General features: G+C 41.6%; 1 protein-coding gene and 1 pseudogene across 1 annotated transcript in view; one reads left to right on the top strand and one right to left on the bottom strand.

Annotated features, from left to right (window-relative positions):
- The window catches only part of ST6GALNAC5 (ST6 N-acetylgalactosaminide alpha-2,6-sialyltransferase 5), a 175,148-nt gene that overhangs the window by 75,030 nt on the left and 87,563 nt on the right, over positions 1 to 12,555 (top strand). The window lies entirely within an intron of this gene.
- Positions 7,313 to 7,937, bottom strand: LOC115858339 (transcription initiation factor TFIID subunit 9-like; annotated as a pseudogene).

The following is a 12,555-nucleotide window of genomic DNA, read 5'->3' as shown; positions in this document are numbered from 1 at the left end:
TCAACTCTAACGGGATGGATGGCCCTGCTCAACATTAGTGTTAGCAGGTTGAGTGCCATGGGGACACTCACGCCATCTCCCTTCTCATTTCTCTTCTGTTAGGGCTGGAAATGCATTAACAGGGAGGCAGTTCTGGTGATAGGAAAGAAAAACAGTCTTATTATTGGTGGTCAAAAGGCAGAGGCAGGATGAAAACTAATCGTAGCTCCCACAAGAGATGGTCACTCACACAACTGATCAAACAGCTGACTTTTCCTTGCAAAATCAGGACCCCCTGTCAATGGGAATGTCATTTCCAGAACAAAGGCCAAGGAAAGCAGGTTTATTCCCTGACACAACTATCCCACAACTCCGTCATCCTTTGTGCAGGAGGAGGGGGCCCAGGGTCTACAAAATGTGCACTGGTTTCACTTGGTTCTCCAAGAGTGGAGTTAGAATTATGCTAATCTACCTGTGCTCACAAGTGGGGTCTCCCTTGCAGCCTCTTACAAGATCACTGAGAGGGTTGATTATGTGATGTATCCGGGAGAGTCGTTGAGAGTACGGGATATGCGTTAGACCTTCATTCATTCCACAAGTATTTACTGATCACCTGCCGTGTGGCAGGCACTGGAGAGGCAGAGGCAAACAAGACAGACCTAGTTGCTACTTTCATGGAATTTATATTCCAGTAAATGTAAGTCTCCGGAATTTGAATCATGACTGCCACCTACTTGCTGAATGACTTTGCATAAGTTAATGAACCTCTACGGGCCTCAATTTCCTTATCTGAAAATGGGAGTAATCAGAGTACCTCCCTCATAGAGTCACTGTGATGATTATTTAGTTATGCACTTGCAAATGAGTGTGAAACTCAGGAATCATAAGACTGGCACCATAGCCAGCTTCACTGAGTTGTAACTTAGTTATGCACGTATAGTTTCAAAACTTGTATTTGAGGCATTTAACAGAATTAACATTTTAATTATGAGTATTAAATTAAAATTGTTATTACGGGGCACAGCTCTAGTTTAAGGAGCAGTTGGAGACAAGATACAGAAGATGTGGCTGTGGTGACCAGATGTTAGAGAGGAAGGACTTCTGAGTTCAGGTAAAGTCAGACCCATTAGTATGCAACCTGGCATGAAATAAGTGTTCAATAAATACTAGTTGTTGTCAGTATTATTACACTTATTAGGCCCTGAAGTCTTCATAAATAAATAAGACTGACATAATGGAGCACAAGTGTGGTACTTGTACATATCAAATAATAATAAATGTTAGCTCACACAGACATGTGTTAGTGTGCTTTTTTATGACAGGCTGTTTCAAACATGTATTAAATGGAAGGGACCTTAGAAATGATGTCATCTGGCTCCCTCAGGGTGATGAAACCTGAGATCCTTAGAAGTAAAATAACTTGCCCAAGTCACATAGTGAGTGGTAAACTGGAAAGCCGAATCTGGTCTTTTGCCCCAGCTGGAAAAGGTCTGCTGTACCTACACTGCCTCTCTTCGAAATACCTCACCTCCCATTTGATGAAAATGATGATAAGTTAGGTCCACACCACATGGCCGCTGCAAACACCTTTGCCTTTCATGCCAAGCTTAGTTACAAGCTTTGGAGTGCACCTATTTTGTCTTCGTTGGCTCCTCACTTTTCTGCCACCTGCCTTTTTGGGTTCATAATAAAAATAAAATCCAAACACAAAAATCGTAAACCTGGGCTTTCCTGGTGGCGCAGTGGTTGAGAGTCCGCCTGCCGATGCAGGGGACACGGGTTCGTGCCCCAGTCCGGGAAGATCCCACATGCCGCAGGAGCGGCTGGGCCCGTGAGCCATGGCCTCTGAGCCTGCGCGTCCGGAGCCTGTGCTGCGCAACGGGAGAGACCACAACGGTGAGAGGCCCGCGAACCGCAAAAAAAAAAAATCGTAAGCCTGACAATCGTAGCTGGTTTCACTGGATGGCTTAGTTATGCTTGTAGAGATTCACTGAACACTTTTATTTGGAGCCTCAAAAAATTAGCATTTTTATTGTATTAACTAAAAATTGTCATTACTGGGCACAGCTTTAGTTAAGTAGCAGTTGGAGGCAAGATATAGAAGCTGTGGCTACGGTGACCAAGTGTCAGGATTGTCAACTCAGTAAGCTTGGGTGATGAGTCAGACTTTGGGTAATTTCTTGTATCACACAAGCCTCTTAGGAACTACCTCTGTTCCTTCTTAAACATACAGTGTTGTGCTCAGTGGTTTGCACTGAACATATAACAGGCAGCATTCAGAAAAGTTGGTTGGCAGCTCCTTCTAAAATAGACCTGGGTTTATCTTTATGGCATATAATTTCTCATGCTGAAGAGTTCACATTACCATCAACATAATGACAGGGCCACAGCAGGCAGTCCTGAAGTACTTCTAAATCCAGGTGCCCCCAACACCACAGCTCTTTCTAGCAGGCTGTGGAGAAGGCTATCGAATTCCATCCATGAACAATCAGATACAAGTAACATGAGAGCTTAACCAGAAGTTTCCCCCCGCCCCCCCTCCGCGATGTCTCAGTATGTAATTCATGCTTTTAATTCAGTATTGTGACAAGACAGTACATCTAGTTCACGGAGACCAGTTCTAAAATATGAAGACATGTTAGCGGCCGAGGTTCGGGTTGTACACATTTCAAATGGTATGGGATTTCTCTGGAGTACAACAATACATATTGTGTTCTTTAGCGAAAGTAGGGTGTGAGTTTGCACACGTAGGGTGCAGTAGGAAGGTTGTGGCTGCCCAGCAGATAATTTATTTAGTCGTCGTGTGCTGAGGAGTACAAGGGTTTGAGTGTAGACCCATCAAAAGAGAGGAGGCCTGTGCGTCCCCACTGCTGCTTCTCTTACCCTAAGGCTGCCCAGGGTGATAGCTTTCATCCTGGTAGGATGTAGAAGTGCTTCCCCTGATAATACAGTGCCAGAAATCTAGTAGTAAACGTGTCCTGGTTCTGTCTGAGAATGCTGGCAACAATTCCTGTGGAATTGCTTTCACTTTTTAAAAGAGAGAAACAGATGGCTATTGGGTCACTTCCACAGCTAACAGTTTATAGGTCAGTATGATCCGGAGCTAAGAAATGTGATAGTCATTATGAAAAAGGGAAAGCTTTGTTTAGCAAAGAATTTTTGTTTAATCATAGGCCCAAGGAGGCTGAGTATAAAAAGTATTTAAGGTACCGAGAATACGTTAGATTGCCCCCTCTCTATCTTCCTTTCTTATCCACCTAATTATTTATTCTGCACCCCTACCCACCCCTGAGAATGTGAGCCACATGGAGGTAGGGATGCTTGTCCATTTGCTCACCGTGTATCCTCAGGGCTTTACACAGAGTCTGGCTTATGCAGTTATTGAGTATATACTCACTGGCAAGCAAATGAATGAATGAGTGAATTATAATCTGAAAAACTATCCTTCCAAAAGAATTCATTTGTGGAAATAAGCTAGCACATTGCCTGTAAAGCAGTTTCCTTGAATAAGGACAAGTTTTAGGTTCACAGGAGATTTTAGCATCAGCCTAATGACACCGATTTCCCCTGGAAACCGCTCTCTGCTTCTCTCTCCCAGTTTGTCTTCCCCAGCATTTTTTTTGGATCTGTAGTTATAGCTTTTTCTCCCCAGAATTCACCTGAGAAGAAATTGTCTTTTCCTTACATTTGGATCTTAGCAAATTGAGGAAAACCAACTAAGGCGAACATCTGACCATCTTTGGTAAAAAAAGAGGCCAGGAAGCTCACGACAGACCGTGGCACTGCTGCCTTAGGGGCTGCTGGGCAGCTTGGGCCCGACTCAGAGTGGTTCTCCTGGGAAACTGGGATTGACTCAGTAGAAGTCCCAGTGCCACGCCAGTCACAGGGTGAAGCAGCTGTGGCGTGGGCCCTACACGGCGAGGGTCTGTAAAACCCTCCTTACTGTCCCGAGCCCCGTCAGGAGTTCTAAGATTCCAGGACTCACCTAAACCTGATAAAGTGTGTCCAGAGGGCCTGGCATTAACGCTGAGTTGTTCTTTAAGTACAAGATTGCGGTTTCCAATAAAATGGGTTTGTGATGCCTGAGGTGATTTTGTGGGAGAAAAAAAGGAAGATTAAAAAGGCTGTGTCAAAATAGTGTTTTGATAAGACCAGAAGCATAATTTTAGAAAATGGAAAGTAGTAGGCATGCAGTAGAAAATGTGCTTGGCCCTGCCCTCCCGGGAGGAACGGGGGTGATAAATCATCCCTCGCTATTTCCAATTTTTCAGGTGTCAAATAGTTCTACATTTTGTAGACTTAAATCTTCTACATTGTGAGAAAAGAATGAATGTACAACCCCATATATTTAAGCTTCTATTATTGCATTTGCCATCTTTTTTTAATTTTTGGAAGATATTTCATTTACCCTTTTCAGGAATATATATGATCCCGTGCTTTACTTTCTCGTGAAGGAGGGAGAGTTAAACAATAAGCTTCTTGGTTTAGGAAGAACGAATTAGTAAATTTTCCTCCTGTTCTCCAGGCCTGTGGCAATTCCACAATTCTGAGGTATATTAGATCCTGAAAGTATCTACTTCACCTCCCTTATTGCTGACTTATTCTTTCCTGACCTCATTCCCAAAGAAACTCACCCATTTCCTCCACCAGGTCCAGGACCAATATCTTATTTTAAGTAAGAAGTTTTCACTCAAAAATAGGTAGACTTTTGAATTTGACAAAGTAGAGATTAGAGTTATGGTGCTGTTTTAAGAGAAAAATTGGGAGGTCTGATTCCCAATCTACATAATAATTCAACAGAATTGAAGGCTGTCTTTAGCACTTTGTATTACCAGCAAGTAATTACCTCCAACTAGAATGAAATGAGGGTCGAGAATGGTCTCAAGTAATCAAGTGGAAGTGTTACTTGCTTTACTGAGCATGCTAATACAAAGCTGCATTTGGAAGAGTTAAAGAAGAAAAATGCCTCCAACCCAAATTGCCTTGTGAGCTTTTTTTGCAAGAGTGGGCCAGAATGGTTCGTGGATGATAAAAAAAGTTTAAGCTGTTTAGTTTTAATACTTTAGATGACTTTACCTAGGAATGTAAGTGATTTGGGATTCATGTTTTTGCGTCTAAATTTAATGGTGCATTCTATGTACATAAGGATAAGCAGACATACATTTTTTTGTACATGTAACTTAACTATTTTCAAATAGATGTGCCTATCCCTGAATGGATGGGTTGGCATCCTACCAAATTACAAAATTAAGTAGATATGAATTAGTATATGGAAGTGTTACTGAACCAAACTTGGGTTCGCCCACCCACCGCCCAGCAAAGCCAATCAACTGACACACTGCTGTGAAGGAAAGTACAGTCTATTTGCAGGGCGCCAAGCAAGGATAGTAGGCAGCTCAGGCTCAAAAGACCCAAATTCCTCTATGGTTTTCAGGGAAGGTTTTTAAAGGTAACATTTGGGGTGAGGGTTGCAGAGTGCATGACTTTCTTTTGATTGGGGTGGTGGTTAGGTGACAAGGTGGAATTTCAGGAATCTCAATCAACTTTCTGGTTCCAGCCAGACTGGGGTCAGCACGTTGTCACCATCCTCCACCTGGTCAGGGGTCTTAATTTCTGCATAACAACTCAAAGATATGCGTCAGATTGTTACGTATATTCCTTCAGGAGGACTCTTGTCTTATCACTGAACTGATGTTCAAGCTATGTTGTTTAATTGCTTTTCCTTTGTTTCTGCATTCCATCACTTCTCTAATTAGTAACCATTTGAGTCTTCTCTTTGGAGCTCAGGGAAGGCATAGGAGACTAAAATCTTTTCTACAGACAAGAAAGGGTGGGGAACACAGATGCTTTTGTACATGGGAGGGCCTCATAGGGTCTTGCTCAATTTCAATCCCCCCTTTTCTTTAATACTTCTTACTCCTGAGGGGAACAGGGGTGGGACAAGAAAGGGAATTAAGTTTTAGATAGAGAGGTTAATCATACTTGTCAGGGGAACTCGGTTTTAGCAGGGGTCCCGGTTTCAGAAGTACTAGCTGAGTTCAGTTCCTCTTGTGAAATTCTAGGCTCATAAAACGTACTGATCCAAACTCAGACACATTTTTATTTACTCAGTTATCCATGATTCCAGTCTGCATGGGCAACAATTCAAATTCATAACAATAATTTATTTATTAGCAACAGACTAACTTTGAGAATAAAAATGCAACCAGGTCGAGAATTCCTGAATTTGCTTTTTTTTTTTTCATTAGACATTAACTGAAGTTTAGGATGAGTAATATTTTATACATCTAGGTTGATGATAATATAAATAATCCTGGTCTAAAAGCTGTATCCTGTAGCTTTAAAAACATTTTTTCTGGGAGCTTCCCTGATGGCGCAGTGGTTAAGAATCCGCCTGCCAGTGCCGGGGACATGGGTTCGAGCCCTGGTCCTGGAAGATCCCACATGCCGCGGAGCAGCTAAGCCCATGCACCACAACTGCTGAGCCTGCACTCTAGAGCCCGCAAGCCACAACTACTGAAGCCCGTGCACCTAGAGCCCATGCTCTGCAACAGAAGAATCCATCGCAATGAGAAACCCGTGCACCGCAATGAAGAGTAGCCCCCACTTGTCACAACTAGAGAAAGCCTGCGCACAGCAGCCAAAAATAAATAAATAAAACAAATAAATGTATTAAAAAAAAGAAATTTCTTCTCTATCATGTAACAGGAAATAAGTAGAGATTAAGCTCTCTTAAAATAATTAAAGAAGACAATTTAGATGATACAAACTTTATTTAACACTTCATGAAGCAAGCAGTCTCCGTCCCCAAGGGTCCAGAGAACTTCAAAATGGACTGGAAAGCAGGAAGCTTTTATAGGATAAAGAATGAGGAATAGAGAAGGGAAATTTTAAATGAATAAGGAAAAGGGAATATGTACAGAGCCCAGAGTTGGCTTGGCACGTGGGGACTGCTTGACTGTATATACTGCATTTCTGGTCAAGTGGAACATTTATAGGGACTTGAAAGTTACATGTTTCAGTTTGCTGACATGGCCCCCCAGGCAGAAGCAGCTCCATCTTGGACCTAGACATTTATTTCAACAGCTCTTTAAACTAAATTAGTAACTTTATTTATTTTTTTTTCAAGAGGAAAATTAGTTTTTATTTCAGATGTTGTAGTAAGAAACTCAATTGGTATCTTCTTTTTTTTTAATTGAAAATTATGATAACCATATTTACTCATTAAATACTGCTTTTCTAAAACACAGCTTGGAAACAGCCAGCATGCATGTTTAACCTCAGTACAATGGATTTAAACCCGAGTATGCATGTTACATGCATCAAGGCTAGATTACAAATTATCATGGTCATCATCATCTTCACATTTTATTTTCAATGCATTTGATGATTCACTGGCAGTATTTTGTGATGACACCATGTTAGTGGTAATAAGAATGTCTTTGGACCTAATTAATGATGGATTAATTAGAACATTCTGAACTGCTGATGTTGCAGGAATTGATGCTTTCACAGCTGGGGATTGTGAGTGGGCATCTGTACTGTGAACCTTTGCCCTCTGAGGGACACTGGAGTCCTTACTTTAGTTGACACAGACATGGTGTGTGGGGTTGGTGTGTCAAGTGTGGGAGTACTTGGTCTGCTAATAACTGAACCAACACTTTATCGCAGAACTGTTCTTCTTCCCACAGAAGTAGATCCCTGTTTTGTAAAGACTTAAATCTATAATTTGGAGCAGTCAAGGAGTATCTACCAGTTGGCAATCTAGAGCCTGAACATGGCTTGATCAATGGCAAAGGGGTTTGATTTCTTTGCTTTGTGATATCTAATAAAAAATCTCTTGAGGGAGGAGAGGTAAATGACTCAGAATCTTCTCTTCCTTCATTACCTTCATTTCTGTCAGCTGCGGACAGGACATGACAACCAGAATTAATCTGCACATTAAAATGATTAACCATAAGCCTATGTAATTCAGAAGGAAGGAGTGGGGATGAAAGGCTGAGTAGGAAAAAGAAATGAAACAGGAGATAGGATTGTTTTCTTTGCTGTGCAGAAGCTTTTTAGTTTGATGTAATCCCACTTGTCTGTTTTTGCTTTTGTTGCCAATGCTTTTGATGTAAGGTCCATGAAATCACTGCCAAGACCAATGTCATGAAGCTTATCCCCTGTTTTCTTAAGGAAAATTAGTAACTTTAAGTGAGGGATTGTTAAAGTTAAAAGATCATGATTATTAAAAAGTTACAAAACTATTGAAAGTTTACCAAAGTATTTAATTCACCTTCAAAGTTTATCTTTTACCTTATAAGGGTGGTTTTTTTAGTACATATTAAAACAAGAAAGGAACACTTGGGGAAACTAGGGCCAGAAGAGAAAATTTGGGCATGTGTATAAATTCCCCTCAAATCCCTGTATCCTGTGCTGACACATTCATGTTTCTAAGCAGGATAACAGGAAAGGATCTCTAAAAAAAAAGTGCAAAACGTTGAATCCTGAAGAAGTCTCCTGTCCTGCATTCTGCCCCACCTTGTCATCCTCAGATGCAATGGGCTTGATAAATTAGAAGAAAGGTCAGGATAAGGTAGGCTATGCGTCAGTAATAAATAAACCTCAATGAGTAAATTGTTTAAGACACTGAGGATTTTATTCTGCACTCAAAGTCCAGAGTGGATCAGGTGACCCTCTCCTATCCTGCGGCCTGCAAGGTTGCTGTGTCAAGAAAAGAGGAGGCTAAAAGTTTCCCCACATGTCTGTAGGGGCCGGGAAGTGCCCTCTTGACACTTCTTCCACATTTCATTGATTGTAACTCAGCCACATTGTCCCAACCTAAGGGAGTTTGGGTCAGCAAGGGGACATGAAGTGGGACTTAGACGTCTCTACCTCGGAAGACTTTCTGACTCCTGTAAGCTCCTCCCACCTAAGTGATCAGCTCCCTGATTTCTCTCCTCAGAACCAACATCCCCCCAAAGAAAGAGAACTGGCCAGTGAGAAAGAGAGAGAGAGAGTAAATGGGAGCACTACGTCTCCTACCAAGCCCCAGAGCACAGAATTCCAGAAAAGCACCATATTCCAATGTTAGAGACTCCAGGTCATCCCGCACGTCATTTTATTAATGAGTGAAAAAAGAAAGAAAGAAAACTATTGAAATAAGACTATAAACAGAATATACTGCTCACTCTACTTCCCTTCCTCCCATGTGACTACTCCCACTATAGTGAATCTGATAAAGTGTATGTCTGGTTTTCTTACTCCAAAACATATCAAGAACCATAAGCTTCCTTAAGCTCAAATGACTCATTTTCAACCTCATCTTCATTTGTTAAAGGGCAGCTATTATTATATGAAAAGAGCCTTTTCATATTCTGCATATTCTGTGACATTGGGGTCACCAGCATGAGTGACACTTTCTGGACTCATCCAACCAAGATTTTGAATGTCTTCCAGGTGCCGGCTCTTGTGCCAGGTTGATGCTTGGGCTATACTCTTCTCTAGGAGCTCACGGTCAGCAGCTGCCATCTGAGTCTGGGCAGATACATTACAGGAAACATAACTACTGTTTCTTGTAAGCCACGCCCTGAGGTGCGTCGCTGGGTCTGTGCTCAGCCAGAAAAGGAAAAGGGCCCCTGAGGCACCAGTTGCTCACTGCTCCTGAATAATCACATCCAGGATGGGGTGGCATATACATTAAAGACAACAATTTTCACTGTTCTCATGGAAGTTAGAGATTGGAATTAGTTTTTCCCAAAACCAACTTCAACTCTCTCCAACAGTCAGATTTTATTTGAGACCTGGGGGGCAGGGGAGAAGACAATGTTCATTGGTGCCTGTTTGGAACTCACTTTTGCCATCAGAGAGGCTCCTGGCCGGCCGTCTTACTGGCCCACAGCAGGTGGGACTGAAGTGGGAGCAGAAGCTGTGAGCCGGGACTCCAGGAGGTGCGCTTCCGAGACCCAGCTCTTCCATTAACTAGCTCTGCGACCTTGAAGGAGTCCTTTGGCCCCTCTGACCTTCAGTTTCCTCATGTGTAAAATCGAACGCTTAGACTAGACAGGCCTCTCCCAGCTGAGACACCTTGCTATTCTGGACTTCTGTGTTCCTGCCTCTGTAATTGAGGTCCCCAGCCCCGTGTCACATGGGGTCTGCAGGGAGGATGCACTGGTGCACTGTCATCAGAGTGATCAAATTGAGAGGCATCCCCCCCGCAGTGACTTGCCAAGAGAAAAAGTATTAGATACGTCACCTCCAGAACTCTCTGGCATTGATTTTTTCCCCTACAACTTCCAAATGTTCACTGTAGTCACAGAATGAAGAAGGAAATAATCCTTCTCCAGCCAGTAAAGTCAACAAGTGGAATGGCTGGGGATCTCTGCACCCATGCGTACATCACCGAGACAACCTTGCCAAAGGGTACTTAGCCCGTTGCTGAGGGTTTAGAGAGAGGCAGTTATTGAAGGCAGTGTGCTGCCTGTCACTGGGAGCCCAATTCACCCAAGGGGACTTGCCACGTGGTATTGTGGAGGGTCAGACCTTCAAAGAGGCTCAGCCTTCTCCTTGCATTCACACACATATTTTGCAGATAAGGGAACTGAAACCCAGGGAGGTTGACTAGCCCAAGATCATGAACATTGGGCAGAACTGAGATGGAAACTTGCATCTTCTGTCTGACTCCTGACTTACAGGCCTAAGCTCTTACACCACACTGTGCTAGAGAATTCATAGACACACTCACTGAAATTTGAACCTGGTATCAATAATAGTCATATGGTAATGATAGTGCCAGCAATGGTAATTATATATACCACATATTTATGTTATATGTGTATCCTATGTATTACACACACACACACACACACACACACACACACACCATTTATTGAGCAGCCACCATTAACCAGGCACTGTGCTAGTCATTTTATATATCTTATCTCTGTTTTTTACAATAACTATAAGATATAATCTCTTGATTATCATTCCTAACTTACAGGTAAGAAAACTGAGGCTTAAGGAGATGAACTCAACTTGTTCATTTGGTGACATATAGCCCACTCATTCCGCTGAACCAATTTTTCAAAAGTCTTAACTATGTACGGACATTAAAGTAGTCACCATGGTGGGATTTAGAAATAAATTAGGGAAGAGCTCTTCCTCAAGGAGATATTAGAAACCTCTGACATAAGCCACAGATATATGTGACAGCAGTATAAGGGAGAAGATGTCAGAAGAAAGATTTGGCTATATTGAGGAATTCAGAGAAAAGGATGATTTTTTTCCATACTGAATGGATTAGGAAAGGAAAGGCAAGGTAGCTGAACTGAACCTCAATAGAAGGGTAGGTGCTGGGCACTGGAATTGGGGTGAAAGGCCTTCCAGAATAAACAGAAGCACAGAGCCCGAAAGTAGCTACACAGGGAACCAACAGCAAATTGGTTGGGAAGTTTGATCTCTGACCAGTATATGCCACAGCAAAGGGACACTGAGTGTAAAATATTTAGTAGGTAAAGGCCCAAGGTGACTAATCCCATGAACCACCAGTTGTAAAGAAATCTTGCTTTCAGATATTGTTATACCAAACAAAATGGAAAAATCACTAAAAAACTTGGAAATTTGGCATCTAACCTAAAAGCAAAGTAGAACTGACCCAGCCCACAGTGAGAGAGTCTTCATGGGAGAAACTAGAGCATCTTCTTGTAAAGTCAAAAGGGTTTACAGTTGTAGGAGGTCGTTGATTCTGAACATACATATCTGAACATACAGGGAGTCAAATCAGTCTCCCAGAAACAGAACATCTGCAAATGGTAAAATCCTACACCACTTTAAAGGGGAGTGGTGATTTGTCTCCACTGAAGTAAGCAGAGAGAGGATTGGACTTAAACTAGCGTTGTGCCAGTAAATGTTTACATACTAGCACTCTTTTAAAATGTGCATATGTCCATGCTTCAGTTTATTATGAATTTTTTTGCTATAAAGGCAGTACACACTTTAGAAATAAAAATAAAATTCTAATACTACTACTAATAAGATACTAATATACAATACGCTTTGTTGTAAATTCCATATAGCCAACTGGTCCTCACAGAATGCTTTCATTGATTTTTTCAAAATTCTTGTGTCTGTAGACAATCTGTGGTTGCAATTAATGAATGAGTATAGTCCCAACATGAATGTGGTTGATATTTTTGGTTACTTAATTAGAAGAAAGAGAAACAAAAAAGACCAATGTTGGAACTTTTCTCACTCAGGACAAACCTGAATCAAAACGTAACTTCTTTGCAGAATCAAACAATAGTTTTCAAATAATAGAAGACTTTTTTAAATTTGATGCTATTCATGATGTAATGGTTACAGACATAACACTCTTTAAAGCTTAATTTACAATATTAACATTTTCTCCATTATTTTTTTTGCAATCAGCTGTACAATAAACCAAGTTCTGATTTGTAGTGCGTACTTATTTCTGTGATATAAACACTCTCATATGGCTGGTTTCCAGCTACCAATGAGATATCATTGAATGCAGAGTAGGGAAGAGAGGCATAGTAGCAGAACTTGTATGATATTTCCACTGTTATGGACTGAATG

Source organism: Globicephala melas, chromosome 1 (genome assembly GCF_963455315.2).
Source record: "Globicephala melas chromosome 1, mGloMel1.2, whole genome shotgun sequence".
Lineage (NCBI taxonomy): Eukaryota > Metazoa > Chordata > Mammalia > Artiodactyla > Delphinidae > Globicephala > Globicephala melas.
The sequence above is the reverse complement of the archived record's forward strand: the minus strand, read 5'-3'. Positions and strand labels throughout refer to the sequence as shown.